We start from the raw sequence: 24,127 nt of genomic DNA, 5'->3' as shown, positions 1-24,127 counted from the left end.
CTACAAACAATTTACCTACAAACTAGAAATTCAACTATAGTCTTATAGTCGTTTCGACTGTGGAAATTAATAGGCGGTGTGTGAACGCTCGTGCCACACGTGGCACAAAGGAGGCTCTAAAATAGGAAATATAGCTGCATAGCATCGATAATGGGTTTCTGCCTAACTGATTCATATGTCGCACTGGGAAGCGTAAAAAAGATTTCACCGAAATAATTCTAATCCGTCCATAACATATGACAATTTCCAAGAAGCACAACTTGGGTCAACAATATGCTGGATATGTGGATCCATAAAGGCTGCCACGTAAAAAGTACTGATGTACCAAGTCTAGTCAAAATGGCATTGGGGATACCGTAGATATGGTCCGCTGATGGCAGTTGCATCAACTTGAAAAAGTTTTGTGTCGAGGCAGGTGGAGACTAGAAAAATTAATATTTCCCGGGGAAATTTTTTTGAAGACGCAAGACATTGATTGATCAATTAATTTTGTTGTTTTCTTTCTTAATTTACATTTGATTTGGCAGGTCATAGGTCATTGCTTAAGAGTCTGTTTGTCAAAGCATCGAAGCAATACTGTCTAACTAATTGTTTATGCCTCAGATGCAGCGGGGCAGGGCGGTCATTGTTTTTCAGTGCGTAAACTCCATCGAACGCGGCATTATGGGACATAGAAGAATTGAATTTCAGCCACCTGAGCCCTCGGCTTGATTCGAGCAAAAGACCTTAACTGACTTCACAAAATTTGATTATGAGTCTAGGATTTTTTAAATTTCTGAAGAATGCTTTCTCTGGTTTTAAGTTTTAAGATCAATTCAAATTCAATCTTGAATACAATTAATGAAATAAATTTTCATTTTATTGAAAGAAATTCTCTTAAACAAAATCAACTGACGATCAACGAGGTGAAGTTTTCGTTTATCTTCGGATAATTTGTCTACCCCTGATGATACAAGCATTTTGGCTCCACCTTTTGAAACAACAACGCCTGATCTACTCGCAGCAATTAGTCAGCCACAGTCGATTTTCATGCCATCTGACCTCTTTCCACCAGCAATTTAGCGATCACATGTAAAAATTAGTTAATGATAGATATCTTAGGAGACCAATTTAAATCATGCGTTTGTCGTGAAAAAAAACTATTACTACTGTCTCGCAAGCATAGATACCATTAAGCTATGTGGCATTGGTATTTTAAGGGCTATTCAGTTTACTCCACAACAAGTCTCTAAGAGCTTCAAATCAAAGGTTTGTCACAGGTGTAAACGACTTCCCTGGTATACTCGGAACGAACGACGAAACGACTGTATTCGAAGACGTCTAGTTTATTTCTCACCCACAGTACAGGACTCACCAATATAAATACATGTGTTCAATGATGTGTAAATCACAAACTGCTTAACATATAAAGGATAATTCATGCTTGAAATGCTGTACACAGAAATCAGTTAAATCCAGATTGTAGTATTCCAGTATTCACTATTATAGTATTCACAACAGGACTCTTGAGGCCCATGAATTATCACCCCATAATAACAATGAATCCAATTCTGCATATACGTTAGCACGACTGATTACTAATCCAAATATTGTAAACATGCCGCATTAGAAAAAAAAACAAAACGTCAAGTACTTACACCATCTGAGACAGTTGCGCTTAATAGAACGATAACCACACTCAAACGTGGTGAACGGATAATAAGATAAAATCCCACTATTTAGAGATTAAAAGAATTTAAAAACCAGAATTTATTTATTCAATCTAAAATATATAAAAGACACGACGTTTCGATCTCACCCTTAGAAATCATCGTCAGGTATGAGATATAGACTAAAAACAGGGGTATATATACAGAGGAGGACAGGTTAATTGAGTAAATTGGTGAGTGAGTAAGTAATTAGTGTTTGGCAAGGCATGAAGTAATATACTTAGAAAGAAGGGAATTATGCGGAGAAAAGCCATTAAGAACCGGAAAAAAATATCATCGTTCCGTTCAGGAGCTATAGCGATCGCCGTTAGACTGAACTTAGCTCCACATGCGTGTCCTATTGACAGCGAAAGTAAATTAATTCTGTGGCTGCGCGTTCATAAGCAGCTAACTGGATTTGAAAAAAATATCCAGATTGGATGTGTTTACGTTCCACCCGAATCCAGCAGTTACGGTGGAAGTGAGTGTTTTGACAAATTGAATCTCGAAATAATAGAGAATTATAATGCGTACACTGGAAGCCTATTTGATTATAGTGACCCAAACGACTTTTTAACACAAGGGCTAGAATTCGAAAACGAGGTTTTTGCAGACACCAATACTTGTGTACAAATATTAAATTCCCTTAATATTACCAGACGTAAAACAAAAGATCTTTCTATTAACAACTACGGTTTACGGTTGGTGGAACTATGTAAAAACCATTCAATCGTTATCCTGAATGGTCGTATAGCCCCTGATTTAACACTTGGTGATTTTACGTGCCATAAAGGAGATAATGAACATATTGTCGACTACATGATTTCGTCATCGTACCTTATAAACTATGTAAAGCGGCTAGAGGTAATGGAATTCGACCGGTTACTTTCCGACGTACATAGTGCCATCGTGACGCATTTACAACTTAAGACATCAGCGCCAGTTGTAACTGGTTCTCAAAATGTTGAACCGGAGGAGGTAGTGAACTGGGACCCAGATAAAAAAGACCAATTTGCACAAGTCATTTCGAGGAATTCAACGGTTCTTATTGAAATAAAAACCTGATGAATGGGTCATTGAACGCCAGCAAAGCCAATGAACGGCTTTGTGTTGTTATGTTACAATCGGCCGTTAAAGTAATGGGGAAACGAATTGTCAAACGTAAATCGAAACCTCGGCCACCAGCCAAGGCTACCCAAAACGAAGTCGTTAGAAACACCAGGTTGGATTATCGTCGTGCAAAAAGAACATACTCATATTTACCCTCACGTAATAATTATTCCATAATGAACCGTGCGTTCCGTAAATACAAAAACGCCATTCACAAATGGAATAGTGATAGGAAAAGGGTTTTTCAACGAGAAAATACGTTCACTGTCAAAATCTGACCCTCACAACTTCTGGAACTATTTCAAGAAGAACCACAATAACACGTGTAATGCCTCAAGCGCTGATTTCCTAAAACACTTCAAATCTATGAACGAGCGTCCCGTGCTGGATGGAAGTGAACCACCGCTTCATAACGTCGAAGACTTTAACGGCAATAACTATGACCAAACCCCTTTAAATCAACCTATTAACGGGGATGAAATATTAAAGAGTATAAATAAATTAAAAAACTTTAAGGCATGTGGTACGGACAAAATCCCTAACGATTTCTTAAAATCGGCCGAGGAGAGTTTATTACCAACACTTATGTGTCTTTTTAACATTGTCCTTGATACAGGTAATATCCCCGAACCATGGTTAAACGGAATGATTATACCTATTTACAAACAAAAGGGTAGTGCCGATGACCCAAGTACCTATAGGGGCGTGACTTTGTTGAGCAATGTAGGCAAACTTTTTACTAGTGTCATTAACAACCGGCTAACTAATTACCTAGAGACGAACAATATACTACTGGAAAATCAAGCAGGTTTCAGACAAAAACACAGTATTCTGGACCATATATACTTGTAGATATGTTTTTGAATAGTAATCGCAAGCTTTACTGCATTTTTGTAGATTACAAACGTGCTTTTGAAAGCATATGGAGAAAGGCTTTGTGGCATAAGATGATCAATAGTGGTGTTACGGGCAAAGTTCTAAATGTAATATATAGCATATACCAGGGCATCAAGTCATGTGTATTTTATAATGGTAGTAAAACAGATGCCTTTGAAAGTTTTATGGGTGTCAGACAGGGAGAAAACTTGTCCCCCGTGCTCTTTTCAATATTTTTAAATGATCTGGAAGGCTATTAAGATGCCCAAAATTGTCCCTCCCTAAATCTGCGCATGCGTAATGATGCATGGGTCAAATTGATGATCCTTATGTACTTAGACGATACAGTACTTATGAGCGAGAGTCCACAGGGACTTCAGAAATTGATTGACAACCTGCATGTTTATTGTAAAGAATGGAAGTTACTAATAAATTGCGAAAAAAATACAGCTGCAAAGCAGCGATAACGGGTTTTCTGGATGCATGTGATCGAAAGGAAAAATTAATTACCGGGTATTCGATGGAAAAAATAAAATGAGATGATTTGGATATTATCGGAGCAATCCTCTTTTTGGTTGAATGGTCTAACCCCAGTATAGTCCCCGTGATTTGGAAATTCTCGGAGCCCTCCTTTATTTACTTACTAAATGACGTCACAAACTGTTATTTCGCCGGTGCTTGTTGTCTAACAATTCAATTCAATTCTTTATTTACAGTAACCTAATAAGTAATTTTAAGTTTCAAATAAGATGGAAAGTACATTCAGACAATCTGTTGGTTCAGAGAGACCGTTATTACAGTATCAATTTATACATTTCGTTTCGAAGCTGTCAGATGCCGAATCTGAATGAAGATGAATTTTATTTGACGAAATCGGCGGAAAATAAATAATAATAATAATCAACAGAATTGCAAGAGGGTTTTCGACGAAAGTCAGAAAACCCTAATGATATTCTCGAAACGAAGACTCCGAAACCCTCCGGAGTTTAACATAAACGGTCGAGTGTTGGAGTTAGTATATAACGATAAGTATTTGTGTATACTATTCTCCCATACCGGGTCTTTTGTTCAGTGCCGAAAAGCGTTAGCAAGCCAAGCGCAGCGGGCTATGTTCTCTGTTTTAAAAGAAAGGTTAGCGAATATTCACTAGACGTTGATGTTAGTTTAAAGTTATATGATAGCATGGTATTAGCAATTCTATTATTTGGATGTGAAATTTGGGGTTACGAAAATCTCCGAGTTCTTGAATGCGTGTAGCTGAAATTTTTTAAATATTTACTCAAGTTAAAGAAATCTACTAATAGCTCATTTGTCTATGGGGAACTTGGTCGTTTTCCTCTCGAAGTTTACGTGCAGCTCAGAATTGTCAATTTTTGGGCAAAATTAATAACTGATGAAAAATTATCGTCAAAGGTTTACAGTTGTGTTTATAATAGCTATATTGATGGTCAAGCTAACTCTTGGATGGATTTTGTGAAGAACATTTTGCTCCGAAACGGGCTCGGATATATTTGGGAAAATCAAAATATTCCAAACGTGAATTACTTGAGTCTGATACTTAAACAGAGATTGCAGGATCAGTTTATGCAAGTGTGGCATGCAAAACTTACTGATTCCACTATGGCTCTTACGTATTTAACAATCAAATGCCGTTTCGAAATGGAAAAGTATCTAACTCAATTAACTCCTAGGGACCAGTTAACTTTATGTAGATTTAGATGCTCAGCTCACAGGCTACCGGTGGAAGTTGGGCGGTGGCGTGGAATTGCCCGTGCCAATAGGCTGTGCCAAAAGTGTGATTTAGAGGCAGTGGGGGATGAATATCACTTTTTACTCGTCTGCCCGTACTTCCAGGAATCCAGAGCTAAATACATCCCGGAGCGTTATTGGAGATTCCCCAATAACGTAAAGTTGTATGATTTGTTCAACTCAAATTGCCAAACCCTTAAAAAACTGGCGTTGTATATACGCAAATGTTTAATACATTTCTAATGTTATATGTTGCAATGTATATTGTCAAATAATTTTGTTCTCTGTGCAATTGTATAATTGTGGAGTAAATAAACCAATAAACTAAATTGGTACTAATATCTGAGTGACGAGTAATCTAACCTTTGGACTGCGGAGTTTACAAAATTCCTTGTTTTGGCTTTGATAAAATTTACTTTGGAGAAACTGGTCGTGATTTAAAAACTCGAATTTCGGAACACAAAAAGGATATAATAAATCAAAAACCGGCAAGTGGCGTAGCCAATCACGTTTGGAACACTGGTCATCGTTTTAATTTTGATAAAGCCGAAATTATTTATACTTCCAGCAATTACACTAAACGCCACATAGTTGAGTGTGCCCTAATAACTCGTCACTCAGATATTAGTACCAATTTAAATAATGGCTTTTCTCCGCATAATTCCCTTCTTTCTAAGTATATTACTTCAATTAATCAATGGTTGACGATTCATTGCGACATTCTTGTCGCTGTTTAGATCCGGAAATAACGCAGGATTAATTCATAATAGATTACTATACGCAAATTCGAAATTTTCGGGTGCTAAGTTAAATTTTTGTCATAATTGAAAATTACGTTTACAAGCTGTTAGTAGTCGAATCTGAGAGGAGTTACATTTTATGAAAACTTTTTGGCTGGAAAGTGGAAAATTTAACAACAAACAATAACAATAATCAACAGAATTACAAGAGTGTTTCTGCGAAAGCAGCAGAAACCCTAATAAAAGGTCATTGAAGATCTGCCGAATTATAGTATGTACCGTAGAGAGCCCAGCCTCGAAACCAGTAGCGATACAATTCTCCTGCAAACTTATCCGAAATTACTTTTTTTCTAGGCAACAGATGCCAAGAACAGAAACGAGTATAATTTCTCATAGAAAAAAATTCTAAATCTATGCAGTGAAGATTATTATTTTCTTTGTCAGCAGGATGGTTATATGAAATGTAATTGGGTAAGTATCTGAATTTCCATCTTAATCGTGAATTTTGTTTATAAATCAAAGTTTTGTTCGGCAGGAATTGGTTTCAATTTGTTTCTAGAAAACCTGTAAAATTGGAAAACCGTATTAAAGGAAATCTAACGACCAATATTAGTATGTTCACCTAATTGCCCGTCATTTCTGCGAAATAATTTTGCAACGCTCACAAAATTTTTTATACAACATTGGTTTGATTACAGAAAAAAAGGAAACAATTTCTGCACTGTATTATGACTATCCGTAAACAAGAAACAAATTTATAAATTCAAGATGGCGGATAGCTGGTAGTACGATGTAGATCTCTCCTACAAAAGTTATTTTCTGTGGTTCCTACACCACCCATACTCTTCTGGACTATAACGGACCAAAAGTCTACACAAAAGTGAGTGAGCTCAGATAACTTTTGCTGAGCTACGCCTTCAGAAAACAAGTAGTTTGAATACTTTGAACATTTCAAAATCTAGTAAAGCTGGTACGTAGTATATTTGACAAAATGTGCTAACTATGGAATACGTCAACAACAACATAATCGATCGACATAATGGCGAACAACATGAACGTAACTCCCGACAATAGAGCTACCGACCCAAGGCCAGGGGATAAACGACGCCTTCTCCACCGAAGTCCCGAATTATGCAACGGTGGGTCACTTGACTACCTAGACATTGAAACAGGAAGTATAATCACCCGCCATGTAATTAACGATCCGTGTAAGAGCTGTCAAAAACTCGAATCCAAAATTGACCAAATGTTCCAAACTCTCTTAGACAAGATGAGCGTTCTCCCGAACCTACACAGCAAAATAAACGATATATCCAGTTCGATGGCCAATCTCTCGGAAAGGGTGTTAAAGGTTGAAAATGAAATCACGGCGACAAAAAACTCTGTGATCAATACCCGTGTCGAAAACGATATAATCCGTCGAGATATGCGAGAAAATACAGACACACTTCAATCCATCTTAAAAGAAAATCAAAAACTAACTTCCCGCTTAAATTCTCTCGAGAATTACAATAGACGAGAAAATCTCATCATTTACGGTGTACCGGAATCAACAGACGAAAATCAACCTGAAAACTGCGACGAAATCGTAAGAAAAATCATCAAAGACCACGAACTAGGGATTACGAATCCCGACGAGATTTGCCTACAACGCGCCCACCGTCTATCTCGAAAAACCAGTAAAGCGAGAGGAATTATTGCTCGGTTTCAAAACTACCGGGACCGAGAAAAGGTACGAAGAAATGCCTACAAGCTGAAAGGCTCTGGAATCTCAATCGGTGAAGATTTCTGTCCCGAAACGAGAGCAACAATAAAACAACTAATCCCAATAAAAGAAAGGCTACAACATCTGGACGTAAAGCCTACATAAATTGGGAAGGGAAGCTTTACATCGACGGTAAACTGTACAAAGGAAACGGCAGCGAATTCACCTGCGAAAAACCTACACCCCATGCCCCCACTGCGGAAAATTTGCAAGAAAGAGTCCAAACCAACCCGACACCATGTTAGGATCCAAAAAGTGCGGTGATAAAAATATGCCACGTAAACATTCACGGCCTATTCAACAGAAATAACAATGTCAGAATTTGCAAACTTGAGCTATCCGACGTTCTCAACTTATTCAATAATAATGATATCGTGCTGATATCAGAAACATGGAATTCCGCGGAAACAGCGTTCCAAACACCAGATGGATTCTCATATTTTCAACAGACAAGAAAGAAAAAATCGCGCGCGAAACGTAATTCCGGTGGTCTGCTGCTTTAACCGCAATGAACTGAAAACCGGGATAAAACTTTTAAAATCCGACAACGCGGACTATCTCTGGATTAAACTTGATAAGACGGTTTCACGCCTGAACGAGGACACTTTTATATATTTGGCCTATGTATCGCCCGTTCATATCAGCCGCGCACAAGCGGATACAATGACTATATTAGAAATTGAAATTCTGGCGTACTCAATCGACTCGTCCTCGGAGACTTCAATTCCAGAACGGCAAATAAATCGGGTCTCATTGTAGATGAAATTGGTAATGAAACAGATGCTAATGAAAATCTATTCAATAATAACAATTTGATATATTTAGAAAACAATATTAATCTTAGCATACAAAGAAGCTCGTGTGATGAAATTTGCAATAATTATGGGAACGATCTATTAGAATTATGTAAAAGTACCCAATCTTTCATTCTTAACGGAAGAGCGTTTAATGATAAAGATTTGGGTAAATTCACATGTTTTCAACCGAATGGAAAGAGTACGGTGGACTATTGCTTAGTAAACTCAGATGCACTACGCATTATACGAGATTTTGAAATCTCCGATTTAAATCATTTCACAGATCATGCCACGGTTTTTGTTTCTATCGGTAAAAGCTTAGAACCACGGCACACTGACCACGGTTCTTTACATAGTAATCCAGAGTATAATGCCTTACCGGAGCGTATAACCTGGAACAAACTAACAGAGAACAGATTCTTAGAAACCGTCCAAAACGATGATTTCATAAATCAACTAACCCACTGCATGGATAATTTAATCTTTTTAGAATCTCCTAATGCAAATGACGTCAACGAAGCTACTAATAATATAACCGATCTCTTATTGTCCTGGTATGACGGAAATACTCGCCATGCGGCGGGACCAATCAGACGCCGGGTAAGACGTCGTTGGTTTAATAGAAATTGCTCCATAGCCTGGAATAAATTCAGCAAAGCGAATCGCCTCTACCACAACCAACCCAATCTAAACAATCTACGAGACTTACAAACCAAACGTAAGCGTTATAGAAAGACAATATCTAAAGCAAAACTCCGCTACGAGAAAAAGATAGCTAAAAAACTTACAAATGCTTTATCTCAGAATGACACTAAGTCTTTTTGGAAGATTTTAAAGTCATTTGAAACTCGAAACGCAGATAAAAATGAGAACTGCCCAAACTTAGCTGAATTCGAAACATTTTTTCGCGGAATAATTCAATCTGAATCAAACGATGACATTGATCCTGATCTTTTGCTTACTGAAAATGATACGGAAGCTATTAATATGCCTCACGATCTAGACATCCCCATAACTAGAGATGAAGTTATAAGAGCGATAAGAAATCTAAAAAAAGGCAAATCACCGGGTCTTGATAATATCCTACCAGAAATGCTTATAACTGCCTCTGAAACCCTAACACCTGTGCTGACCATTTTTTTCAATGTCATCCTTCAATCAGGTATTTACCCACAAAATTGGAGCAGTGGCTGCATTACACCCATTCATAAGAAAGGGATGACTTCCGACCCAAACAATTATAGAAGTATCACCGTTTTGAGCTGCTTCGGAAAAATATTTTCAATTATTCTGAATACACGCATTATACAATGGTTAGAGGCACACCAAGTATTAAATAATGCACAGGCCGGTTTTAGGCCAAATAATGGTACTATAAATCAATCCTTTGTATTATCTTCAATCATCGACCACTGTATAACGAAGAAAATGAAAAATGCGTGTATGGCATTCGTAGATTTTTCTAAGGCCTTCGATTATTTGAACCACGACATTCTCTGGAAAAAGATCCTGGAAGCTGGTATCACTGGCAAAGTTTATAACATAATTAAATCTATGTATGCTAACAGTGAATCATGTGTCAAAAACAACGGGTTCATATCTAGCTTTTTTGACTGCACCGTTGGCGTAAGGCAAGGCGACTGTATCTCGCCTGTACTTTTCAATATCTATATTAATGACATGGAAGAATTTTTTATAAACAATGGCCATCCAGGCATTGACTTTAATTTATTCAAACTATATGTCTTGCTTTACGCCGATGATACCGTCATTCTAGCCCAATCGCCCGGAGAATTGCAGGGTGCGCTTGATATTCTGCATGATTATTGTAAAAAGATGAAGCTATCTGTGAATTCTGATAAGACAAAGACAATGAAAATTGGGTACCGTAGAATTAACCGTAACCCCCTTTTATGTTTTTATAACAATGTCCTACTGGAAGAGGTGTCAACCTTTCAGTACCTTGGCATTACTATGTCAAATAACGGCAAAATGTCTGCTGCAATCAAGTCGCAGGCCGATCAAGGTACAAGAGCTTGCTTTGGACTCAAGAAGTATTTGCTAAACGCGAGACTCATTTCACCTAAAACCAAGCTTGATATCTTTGATTCATTAGTGAAATCAGTATTAATGTATGGTAGCCCAATCTGGGCATTTGAAAATGTTAGAAATATAGAATCCGTTCATGTCAAATTCTGTAAATACCTACTCAATGTGCGCGCCACGACACCGAATGTAAAGGTCTACGGTGAACTAGGCTGTTTCCTTCTGTCTATAGATATACAAATCTCGGCAGCAAAGTTTTGGTTAAAAATTCTGCGGTCAGAGGAGAACACACTTTTACGCCAAACTTTCAATCTGCTTTATGGTGATATTCAGAACAGCCCGCGCACCTGTAACTGGGCCTTAAAAATGCGTGACATCCTTAACGGCCTAGGTGTCAGCAATTATTGGCTAGCGCAAGAAGTTCAAAATGATCTGTTCTTTTTAAAACTCGTCGAACAAAGGTTGACAGACCAGTACATTCAGTCGTGGAGGGTGGCTTTAGAATGTAGCCCTATAAGTGCAATCTTTATAGATATTTCAAAGGAAGTTTCGTATACGAACGATACCTTGACATTAATGACACAAAAATAGTTAACCTAATCTCTAAATTTAGATGCGGCATTCACGATCTTAGGATTGAAACAGGTAGATGGACCAGGCCCTTAACGCCGAGAGAAAACCGCACTTGTACAACTTGCTCCACTGACGAAATTGAGGACGAATATCACGTTCTCATGTCCTGCCCCTCATACAAGTCGCTTCGAAGTAATTATAGCACCCTAACGAAAGCCGGTGCTCGGGGAACTAAGCTCGGTACCTTTAGAATATATAATGTAACAATATCCGTAGTTATAGTATGATAGTGTATAATTCCAAAGCTAAAGCTGTTTATTTCTCGAATCGTGGAAGGCAAATGTGTTACAATATTTCATATGATAGTAGTAATTGTTTGATATACATATAGATATTCATGCAACTATTTGCGACACTACAGTCATTTTATCTCTTTCTATTATAATCGTAGTAATGAAACTAACATTCGTTATATACGTTAATCTTAATTCAGATCGGTCTTGACCAACTAGCGGACGTGAGCTAGTAAGCATCATAGACTTTTAGCCAACTTAAGGTAGAGCGGCGTGTGCTCAACTCTGACTGATATATTCTTCTCTCTAATATTTCAATCATAATCCACTATGAATAATATGACTTCACAATTATCAATGTCAATTCAGTTATCTTCAAAATTGATAGATTTAAAAACAAAGTCTTCTTACCTTTAAAATATATATAATGTAACAATATCCGTAGTTATAGTATGATAGTGTATAATTCCAAAGCTAAAGCTGTTTATTTCTCGAATCGTGGAAGGCAAATGTGACCCAAGACCGATCTTGGGTCCCCATCTCACCTTCCACAATCCACCAACCCCAATTCTTCTGATTGGTCAAAAACAAAAACTGGTTAAAGATAATTGGTGGATACTCGTTGCCTGGTCAAAATTCTAAGTTGTCGCTTTGATATGAAACAGTTATAACAAAATTGCGTACGAGGACTATTTTCGGCAGAGAGGGCAGAGGATGTTTACACACATCTTAAAGCAGCTTAATGGAGGCCAGATGACTGACCTCCTGGATTTCGTTAGCAGCAGATAACAACATTGTGTTGCTGCCCACGGGAAAAGTTTCGAAATACTTAACTATCAAAATACTGAACTGTTATTGTTCCCAGACAACGAATATCCACATTTTGATGGATATAAAACTCGGTACATCCACTATAAAATCAATTTCATTATTATATAATCGATTACAAAATCTGATAAATGGGAATATATGATAGATAAAATATGATACAATGTGAGAAAAAATGTCATAAACTGTCGCTTTGTTATATCCTCCCCTTGCCCGACTCTCGACTTTTGTACGCAGTTCAAAAGTCGAGCAGAATCATTATAACTAGAGCATGTCCAGCGACCAAAAAATAATAAAAAAAAAAAAAATAAACTAGAAAAATTAATATATACCTACACCTACAAGGTTAACTAACCTGACCTAAATTCATCAATACGATGATATTATATTCACTGAGCCAGGCCATGATCGATGTGCCATGAGCTGCCTCAATGTCCCTGACGAAACGTGACTGGCTTATGGGCCTGCCTCCAGGGAGACTTAATTTTAAGTATCCAAATTTTCAAGACGAATTTCAGAAAGGGGCAAAGTATATACGTACAGCAACGTATGATATTCCACATTTAAGGAAACCGTCTTGACAGTGGGCACTGTTACAAGAAGGTGTGATACCAGAGCTTTGCACTCAGAATTTATTAGATTAGCCCCCATATGTCTACACATCTGAATAAGGCCCCGCAACTTTGCTGTTATCTGAGTCAAGCGTGTACGATACTCCTTGGCTTGCCAATACCCGTGTTGTGTTGCGGCAAGTTTCGGGAGTGAAAATGAACTTATGAAAACCCTGTATGATGACATGAGTTTACACGGAGTTATTGAACTAGAATTAGCCGGCAATAATTCTAGCACAGTCCGCGCAAAACATGGTGAATGGATGAAATGATGTACTGCTCAAGGTGTTGGACTAACTTCGCTAAGAAATGATTTTGATCATAGTAGCGTTTGTTTTTTTCTTGTAACGCCTTCATGTTGCGATTGGCAATTTGTTTTACAATGTGTAGATTTTGCTTTAAGTTGTCGATATGGTCGGCTACCGATTTCGGTAAGGCAGGCTTCGGGACCAATGAGGTGTCGATCGGCAACTCCATTTCCTTTGCAAACAATATGTGGAATGGTGAAAAGCCCGTGGCTTGGACGCATGGAGATGAACGAAGCGCCATCATTACTGTAGGTAGTGTTTCGTGCCAGTTATCTTGATCAGTATTGCAATATGATTTGATAATTTGGGCAATAGTGCGGTTTTGACGTTCGCAAGTGGCATTGGTTTGTGGGTGGTAGCTACTGGTCATGTGTCTGGTTACTTGAAATATCTCACAGACGGCCGTTACGAGTTTCGATAGAAAATTCTTGCCACGGTCACTAATTAGCGATCTAGGCGCGCCATATCGCGCTATGATTTCAGAGAATAATATTCTCGCGATCTCGGAAGCCTCCTGTGTCTTTAGAGGGAAGCATTCCACCCAACGTGAATAACTATCCACAAAGAGGAGAATATATTTATGGCCTTCTTTTGTTTGTGTTAACGGACCTAGTATGTCGACGTGCCATCTTATAAAAGTGTCGGTTATTGGCATGTTGGTCAGGCCTGGCGGACTTAATTTCGGAGGAGTTTTACTCTCTTGGCATGGTTGACATGTTTTGATGTAGTTGTGCACGTCTTGCTTCATTGTATCCCAGTGATATTTTTGAAGTAAGGATTCGTAGGTCTTATCCTCGCCCAAGTGGCCCCCTCCGGCAATTGAATCATGGTAAGACATGATAAGATCGAGTTGTAGTTCCTTGGGGACCATGACTTGGTTAATGATGCGAAGCGCAGGGTCAAGGTTGCGACCACGCCTCTGATACTCTCTGTAGAGAAGTCCATTCTTAAGGTGAAACTGCCAGGCGCTGTGTGTTACGCGCCGAGCTTCTTTCTCATCGGATGGCAATTCACCCGTCTCCAAGAAGCGTCTTATGGGTGATAATTTGGGGCAGCGTTCCTGAAATCTCTGCAGCTCTTCATTCCGATTGGCTGGTTGGGCAACTGTTACGGACAGAACTTGCTTACCATTATCGTAAAAGAACTCATGTTCCACTAGACCGTCATTCGACTCTTTCTCAGTAAGATTTACATTCGCGATCATGGCGTGGTCATCCCATTGGTTGAAATCAAGCGAATCGTCTGAATCTGAGATATCTGAATCAACATCAGACTCGGGTGTGATGACACGAGGCGGGTCATTGTCTTGGCCGCAGGAGGGCCTTATAGGACCTGTGGCTGCTGAGCCCTGTTCGACATCGGCCGATATGTTTGGGGAATGGTATACTGGCTGTGGACTCCACACGGGAGGTTCAACGTATCGGCAACCCCGACCGTTGAAACTAGATACGTTAGAAAGGCGCATCATCGATCAAGAAGCCAGGTCACGCCGCATTAACCTCGTGTTCCATGGTGTGCCAGAAGTGGAAAGTGGACCGGAGGATTGCGAAAAAACCGTTAAAAACTCTCTAAAAAATGCGTTCGGGATACCCGCGAGTAAATTAGATAATATGATTTTCGAAAGGGTACACAGAAACCAAAACCGGTCCTACCCACGTACGATAACTGTGCGATTTCACGATTATAACGAGATCTCTACATGTCGAGATTCAACCCTGAAAACAAAAGTGGAATACGAATCTCAGAGGATTACCCGGTCGAAATACGAAAAATTAGGAAACAGCTGTTTGAGAGAATGAACAATATAAAAGACAACGACCCGAACGCCAGCGTACGGGTGTCGTATGATAAACTGATCCACAATGGCGATGTGTTTCAAGTGATCGCGGGCGAAATTAAATTATTGAGGAAAGGAGAACCGCCTATCCGACGACAGTTTAAACCACGGAACAACGGAGGCAAGTCTGGTCGCAACGACAATCAGCGCACACAACAAGCACCGTGGCAACCGATAAACCTACGCAATGATACTGCCGGCAAAGAAAAGACAGCTGGCGATAACCTATTATCTTTCGGCGGGCCACAAATCCCGTACGATCGGCGCGCAGATACCCCCGCAAATGTTGACCTACTCTCTACCAACGCTCCAATCCCCCCGCAGGCTGCCTCGACGCTGCAGCCAAGCCCTGTGAAATCAGTTAGCGAAGCGATGGAGAGCGCGCGTCTGCTACTGGAAATACCGGCATAGGAACCCGCTGAGCCAAAAAACAATACAAACATAGGCGATAATGACACTTCGTTCTCTATTCTGAATCTTAATGTCTGCGGTTTGCGATCGAGAACTATTGTACCGGAATTTGGTGATCTATTAAAACAATTCGAGGTAATAACTTTGGTTGAAACCAAGGTCGACGATGTCGATGATTTATGGATTGAAAACTATTTTAATGATCTGGGTTATAGAATTTTGTGCAACAATAGACGAAGTTTGTCAGTTAGAAAATCAGGGGGTATAGCTATTGCCATCAGATATGACATATCTCAATATGTTATTCGATCGTTCCACCTGAGCAATCTTGCGCAGTGGGTTGAGTTTGATAAAGTTTTGTGGAACACCGATAAGCATGTTCTATTCGCAGGTATATACTTGCCACCCGAAACTAGTGTTTACGGTGGAAGTCATTTGTTAGCCGATTTAAACAGCGAGATAGCGCAAGTTTTAAAAGATGAAAATTATCTCTTCATTAGTGGAGATTTTAATTCATATACAAAAACCTTCCCAGAATTTATAACCCATGATGAATTCATAGCAAATGAATTGGGCCTGGACTTCATTTTTAATGACGCAGTGGTAGCTTTGGCTGAACTTGATAGGCTTGGAATCCGTAATAGATGTAATGAAGATAGCGGGATAAATAACTATGGGTACAGGTTGATTGAACTTTGTAAATCGTGTAATATTTTTATTGTGAATGGCCGAGTTGGAGTTGACAGAAATATCGGGAAGTGCACGTGCTTCAAGGGAAACACAAAACACCTTGTGGACTATTTTATCAGTTCATCGAGCATTTTCAAAAACATTACAGATTTCCAAGTACTCGAATTCGCAAAGCTTTTTTCTGACGTTCACTCACCGATATCTTGCCAAATTAGAAGGGGAAATTTACCGAAACCAGAACAACGGGACCACCCGACAGTTGGAGATCAAAATGCTAGGATTAAGTGGAATAAACAAAGAGTTGAAACCTATAAAATTGAGCTCAAACGACGTAATGAGGACCAATTAATTGAACTCAATAGAGAACTATTAGATAATAATATCAATGCTGGTGATGCGAGCAATATTTTAACTGACATAATGATCAGTACTGCAGTTTCAATAATGGGGTTACAAAATGTAAAAAGTAAGAAAACGGTCAGTAATAATAAGGGGTTTAGCCCAAGATTAAAAGAGCCGAGGAGAAACTATCGTCAGATGAAACGGAGATATAGGAGGTATAAAACAAACCTAAATAGAACAGAAATGAACAAAGCTTTTAGGCGATATAAAAAAGCTATCCGAACTCAGAGAAATATAAAAGTGAAAAATATGAATAACACCTTGCGGCAAATGAAACGCCTAAACCCAAGGGACTATTGGAAATTCTTCAAAAAGGATAACAATCCACAATGTGAAACCACACTTGAAGACCTCTTTAAATTTTATGTTGACTTAAATAAACCCCCTACAGATGAGGGGAATTACCCCGGTTTTTTTAATGCCCTTGACTTTTCGTTTGACGGCGATGAGGTATTAAATAGGTTTTTCACTATAAATGAAGTTGTTAAATGTATGAAAAGACTTAAGACTAACAAAGCTGCAGGAATAGATCGCATAACTAACGAAATTTTAAAAGCCTCACAAGAGTTCATATTACCAACACTTGTTTTACTTTTTACCACTGTCTTAGATACCGGTGTTATCCCCGACAGTTGGACTATTGGTACTATCAAGCCAATCTATAAGGGAAAAGGCGATGCCAAAGACCCAGACAACTATCGAGGGATCACCCTCCTTAGCTGTCTGGGGAAACTTTTTACTAGCCTGATAAATGATCGTCTGACGGAATACCTAGAAATCAATGATCTTTTACTGAAAAACCAGGCAGGCTTCAGGAAGGAGCATTCTATACTAGACCATATCTTCACTTTGAATTCACTGATTGAATTATTTATAGCAAACAATAAACAAAAGATGTGCGAATGACCAGTTGCCCATCAGCATTTTTGCGACAGAAAATGAAGTTCTTCTCCCGGCGGGCAACATAGCACCAGCCGGTGGCGCCGCCCTCGTGCTATTAGCCAACCAGCCAATCAACGCGAAGTAAACACGTCCTTTTCAGTTCCGGAACTCAGGCGTAAAGTTTAACATTTTCATTTCTCCTTTTTTAATCGTTAATTATCCTTTTTTTTACGTACTCATCCGATAACTTTGTATACCGGTATTTTTAGATAGGATGTCTAAGAACATTGTAGTCGTAGGCCATAGTTATATAAGGCGCCTGGGTGATTTTGTGAGAGAGAATAGTTCTGCTTCCTCTATTGTTAATTCCGATTGGGGTCTAGCTGGTTTAGACTTTGCGGCACCTCATTTGATCGGTATTGGGGGAGCAACTATAGATATTTTGATAAACACAATTTGTTCCGACTTATTTTCTGTTGCAAAAAGAAGTTATTTTGTATCTTCATCGATTATCGAAAGGCATTCGATTCAATATGGCGTAAAGCACTCTGGCATAAAATGATAAATACTGGTATAACTGGAAAAATATTACGAGTAATTTACAATATTTATCAAGATGCAAAGTCATGTATTCAAGTAAACGGCGTCAATTCGGAGTACGTTGAGAGTTTTAAAGGATTGAGGCAAGGTGAGAACCTCTCCCCTATTCTGTTTTCAATATATCTGAATGATATGGAACCGTTTCTGATTGAAAGTCAGTGTGATGGTATTAGGTTCTTTCGTGACCAAGAAAGCTTAGATGTTTATTTCCGACTCCTATTATTGTTATATGCAGATGATGCCGTTATACTAGCAGAATCTGCCCAAAGCCTACAATATACAATCGATAAAGTCTTTGAGTATTGTCAGATGTGGAAACTCGACATCAACTTGGATAAAACTAAGGCAATAATCTTTCAAAAGAGGAAATGTCGAAATCCTCCAGAATTTTTCATAAATGGGAGTAAAATAGAACTAGTCTCCAGTTTCAGATACTTAGGTATCATTTTCTATTATAATGGAAACCTATCGACATGTATTAAGTCTATAGCTTCACATGCTAATAAAGCTATGTTTTTTGTTTTGAAAAAGGTAACAGAATACTCCTTGAGTGTTGACATAGCTTTACAACTCTTCGACAGTATGGTAACCCCAGTTTTAACATTCGGTTGCGAAATTTGGGGATTTCTAAATCTGAACTTGCTTGAGAAAGTTCAACTGACCTTTTTCAAATATCTATTAAAACTAAAGAGGTCGACACCGACCTTCTTTGTTTATGGAGAACTAGGACGTTTCCCCTTGGAAGTAACGGTAAAAACCAGAATGCTTAAATTTTGGAGCAAATTGTTGAATAATCATGATTCTTTGCCGATTTCGCTGCTCTAACCATAAACTACCAGTCGAAATAGGAAGATATAACCGTACCCCCAGGGAAGAGCGAATATGTAATCTATGTAATATGAGAGTCATTGGGGATGAGTACCACTTTGTTCTAGAATGCCCTTTCCTTCAGAATCTTCGCACCCGGTTCATTAAACCATATTTTAGAATAAGACCAAGTGCCTTCAAACTGATACAATTATCAAATTCTAAGGGCAAACAGCTCTGTAACCTGTCTCGCTTTATACAGCAAGGATCAAAGTTTCTCTAACTCATATTAAATATGTACTGTTCAATGCCCGCCTTAAGCTATTGTTGATTGATAAGTATTCATGTATTTCTTTTCATTTAAACCGTGTTTGTATGAATTCTATAAACTGCATGGATATGTGTACAATGTATGAACCTGTTTTTTTGTGCTCTGTGCAAATGTAAATTTTGCGGAGCAATAAACTAATTGTAATTGTATAAAGACAAGTAGCCCTGACATATACTGTATACAGACGTGATAAATATTGAATTGACATCGTCCTTCATTTCGGCAATTACTTCTAATCAAATGTAATTTGCCGAGTACTTTTAGTGGGTGGAAATTATTAGTTACGCAATCAATGACAATTGACATGAAATTATAGAGTATTAACGTTTCAGCCGTTTTTTTAAATTCTGTTTATGTAAGCCTGCGGAGGTCTGATACGGCTATACTCATTTATTTACGGAATCAGATACTAACCTTACCGCTAGCCATATATTTACGGAATCAAATACTGACCTTTCCGCTATGAAGCTTACAACTGTCGCGGTTTTGATTCTTCTTATTCTTGCTGGTAAGTGCTTTTTTTCTATAGCGTATCAAAAAGTATTTCTGCGTACTGATTATCGTTTCACAATATCTTGCCGAGAAATCCGTTTTCATCAAAATCTTGTTAACTTGAAGGTTTTGTTGTTCGTTGGGTTCAAGGGCTATTTGGAACGAACGTTATTCTTTTTAAGGTTATTGGATAATTTGGAATGAAATAAAGCTTTCCATTTTTAAAGGATAACAATGAATCCATCGTTGGTATATAGTGAATGTTTATATCTTAATAGAACAAGAAGTACAAGAGAGAAATTTACTGTTCTGACTCAATATTATGAGTCTTTCCAAAACTGTTGATAATGGCTTTCTTCTTTTCCATTATTGATTTTCCTTCTGTGTATCCACTGTGTTTATATAAGTTCAATCTATGGTGGCTGATAAGGGCCATAAAATATTTCTTGACAAATGTAATTTCGTCTTTAAAAAAATAGATTCGAATTTACATTAAAATATATTTGCGCCAAGTGAAAATAATTCCGACGTGAAAGATGAATCGCGTGAGTAAAACAATTCCATCTCTATCGAAATATTTTCCTATGTCTGAAATATCGCTGAAAAACCATTTCGGGGTTTCCCATTTGCGCATGCTTATTGACTGTGCTACAACTAGGGCATAGTAGTGTTTGACCTAACAATGTTGTAGCGCGTTGACCGACATACGAACTGCTCGATTTCTTCGTTTTTAGATCCTACAGCTACAGAAACTTAAAAATCCGTTATTTCGTCCCTCTTCTAGTGATCTGCGGTAGTCCATGTATGTAGAATATTGGAGGTTTCACTTTTATAGGGCCTGATTATTAAACTATGTCGTACTCAAAAATGTATATATTTCTACACGGTTAGGACGATGATGGAGGTCTGAGGGAGAAGGAATCAAAATCAAGATCCCTAACTTTTGTCTGTACAACATTTTGGTCCCTAATCTAACTTTTTACATGAACGTTGCCGATGACAGCACCTCTATATCTGTAGGTCACAGAGGCCCATTGCGACGTTTTGGGATCCAAAACCAAAAACTCTACCTAAGGGTCCTGAACGCGTTTAATTTTCATTTACGTACGTTTCACTTTGATGGAAATTCAATTTTTAACGACGAAATTATATTTTTTGTTGAGAAATATTTGTATGGCCCTTATCGATCAGCCGTATTCAAAACAGTTCAAAAAGAGATAATTTTTTTCAAGATTTGGTTTGCGTTTCCTTGTACCAAAATATCTACTATGAATATATATTGTTATCGTTTTAATCTAGTCGGAGAAATGAAAGTGGTGTCAGTTAAACGATCGAGGGTCCGCGAATATCCGCCAATCGATACCGAGACGTCAGGCGACTCCTCTCAAGATACAGAGACATCCGGTGACGATTTTGACGCACGTGGTACAGGCGGAAGTGGCGGTTGGGCTGTCACAAGAAGCAAGAAGGCAGCATCAATGACTCACCGAAAGTAATAATGATAGCATCATGGAACATCACTTTCTCTACGCTCCAAAGCTGATCCATTTAGTATAAAAATTGCGTTGTTTTCTAAATACAACAAGAATTACAAGTATTTTTACCAAAAAAATCGCTTAATCCCATTTGTTATAATATGTGATGTTAGACACTAACATCTGCTTTCACTATTTGAAAATGAAAAACTCGAACGAAGTGTACAAAATTCTAAGTTCACACGTCAAATAGATACGATATGGTAGTGGGAGCCGAAGCCATGCCCATTGATGGACCTATGTCTTAAACCGGTACCTAAGACAGTGCACTCGGCCACAGTGGCCTACGAATGTCAACTGGTCGATTTTTCTGTTGCGTCAGAAACTAATTTATGGGCAGCTGATCGAACCACGCCAAACGTAGGTCACTGTTCCGGAAGGTCGAGGATAGGCAGGCACGTCAAGTTCCCGGTCAATGATTAAGGGCTCTTGATACAAATATAGAGTGATTCCGATGACAAAAAGGCAAACATCTTTTTTACGCATACATTTTCATTTGGGAAAATTAGATATATATTTCCTGGGGGGAAAATATATATCGAATATTGTTTGTAACGTTTTTTTATTCGGTAATTTCATGTTTTCAAATACGTGTCTATTTTCTAGGAGAATAGTGATATTGAATATTGTTTGAAATTAGACTGCATCTAAAAATACTGGTGCAAAAGATTGCAAATATTCGATTAATAGTTATTCAATCCAGTGGATGATGGCTTTTGGATTTTTAGATGCAATGCGAGGTTTCGACTAACGAAAGTCGAATGTTCTTTCCTGTTTTTCCATGCGCACATATTTTTGAAGCCGTAAAAACCGATAGAATACAAATATAACTACTAGGCATTATTTCATGATTCTTATTTTCTAATCAATGAATTGTCTTCTTTTCCTAAGAATTTTCGAGTGGATGTGCACTGCGTCATCGATGTTTTGGCTAGACTGGTCGCCGGTCAATCAATTCAATGTCGATATATTCAAATTCAATTGATTTTATTGATTCTTGATATTGTATTCCTTATATTCAAATATTCATAGTCGCCTACGTAACGCCATGTGATATTTCACAATAAGTTGTCAAGAAAAAATTTCCTCGTTATGTTTGGTTGTTGAATGAAGCTGGTTTAATGCTATTGCCAATGCATTTCCTCCCGAGACTCTCCCGTAATGGAACTTGTCACCCGAAACGGACATCATTCCAAAACAGAGCGTCGAGATTTCCATTCAAGACGTCCAGTCACGTCACCTTGATTATAATGTTTCTGCGCATGCGCCCGTCGTGACTTCAAATTGCAGATGATTGATTCCGAATCGGCATGATGGAAACGATCCTCCCATTGCATGGCGCGAGGTTCATCTGGTCTGTGGTCAGTAATTTTCTCTTCAGTTCGGTTCATCTCATGATTTATTGCAAATTAACCCTCTTGGATCTTGAAAACAAATTTGTAGATCAAAGGGTGATTATGCTATTTCTTCAGGCTACACCGAGGTATTGTGTAAGAAAAACTAACATTATGAGACATCATTCTAATTTCAACTCACACGCGTTTCATGACATGTGTTAACCGAGATTTCTTTCGCTCAAAATTACGTAAACATTTCCTATGCGACCAGTACTCCCAGCTATCCCAGTTTACGTGCGCGACAAGCTATCGGACAACTCAATCATAATGTAGTTTATTTTCAGTTAATTCTCGTCTAGATCTCAGAGAACTAGACTCTCTTAAGCATCCCACAAGGAAATTTTGCTAAATAAATTACAAACTCAGATTGATCGTTAGGGTTACAGCCAAATTCTCATTCATCATCCATGTATAGAATTTGAGAAATAATGGATAGATTTCAATTGAATTTGCGAAGAAATATGACAATGTTGCCGGAATGCACACAATTGCTGCCACCTGGTGGGCCCACGCTTGCCACTAGCGGAATCCTCGATTGCCATCAATCGACAACGGGGTCTTCGACGTTCTCATGCAAGGGCTTATTTGGTCATGTGTTTTGTACTGTCTTTCCATTAATACGGCATAACAATTCACAATTGATTACGAATGCGTTATTAAAATCTATCAACATAATTTATTCACTGGTTTACATCGAAATATTGCATAAGTTCACTCGTTATCGAAGAGACTAACCGATTGATCAGTTACGGTGGGCTACAAGACGCAAATTGCGATGATCTACGCGAGTTTTTCGACCACACAAGACGCTGGCTGATTGGTCGTCTTAAAACAAGATTGATCAAACGGAAATATTGGCACGTTTGATTAAAACTACACTGTAGATTACTGTCTCTCATCCTATTATGGGTTGGGTCGCTCACGGATTCTGCGGAGAAAATAATTAATCTATTTTCTGTGGGGATGATTAAATCGAATTGATATAAAGGGCAATAAGGGAACGAGACGGAGGGAGTGTGCGCCTGTGTGTGGTGTAGATTGAGACACGTGCATTCCAGTCATCTGGTCGGTGAAGTGACGGATTCTCGACTTACGTCTCTCTCTCGCAAACATCTGTTTAACCTAATCGGATAGATTTACGTAACGTTTTACTTACAAGTAAGTTTTTCAACCGTCTATTAGATATTTCATATCACAACTCGTCGTTGCTAAACGTCTCTTGGTCAATATGATGATACCCACAGGGCCCAGTTACGCTTGCCGGTTAAGATATAACTGGTAGTTAACCCGTAAGAAACTCGTCGATTTTAATAGATAACTAGCTGTGCCTCGTAATTGTAGCACTAGACCCCAGCTCGC

At 38.4% G+C, this 24,127-nt stretch overlaps 1 long non-coding RNA gene across 1 annotated transcript; it reads left to right on the top strand.

Moving 5' to 3' along the window:
* The first annotated feature begins 19,709 nt into the window (after positions 1-19,709).
* On the top strand, positions 19,710-22,316 carry LOC141904079 (uncharacterized). Its single transcript, XR_012619122.1, has 3 exons — positions 19,710-19,852; positions 21,136-21,328; positions 22,263-22,316. It is a non-coding gene; the product is annotated as an uncharacterized LOC141904079 (long non-coding RNA).
* Positions 22,317-24,127: the final 1,811 nt, after the last annotated feature.

This window comes from Tubulanus polymorphus, chromosome 4 (genome assembly GCF_964204645.1).
Source record: "Tubulanus polymorphus chromosome 4, tnTubPoly1.2, whole genome shotgun sequence".
NCBI classification, from domain to species: Eukaryota; Metazoa; Nemertea; class Palaeonemertea; order Tubulaniformes; family Tubulanidae; genus Tubulanus; species Tubulanus polymorphus.
Note: the sequence above shows the minus strand (reverse complement) of the source record. Positions and strands in the feature narration are given on the sequence as shown.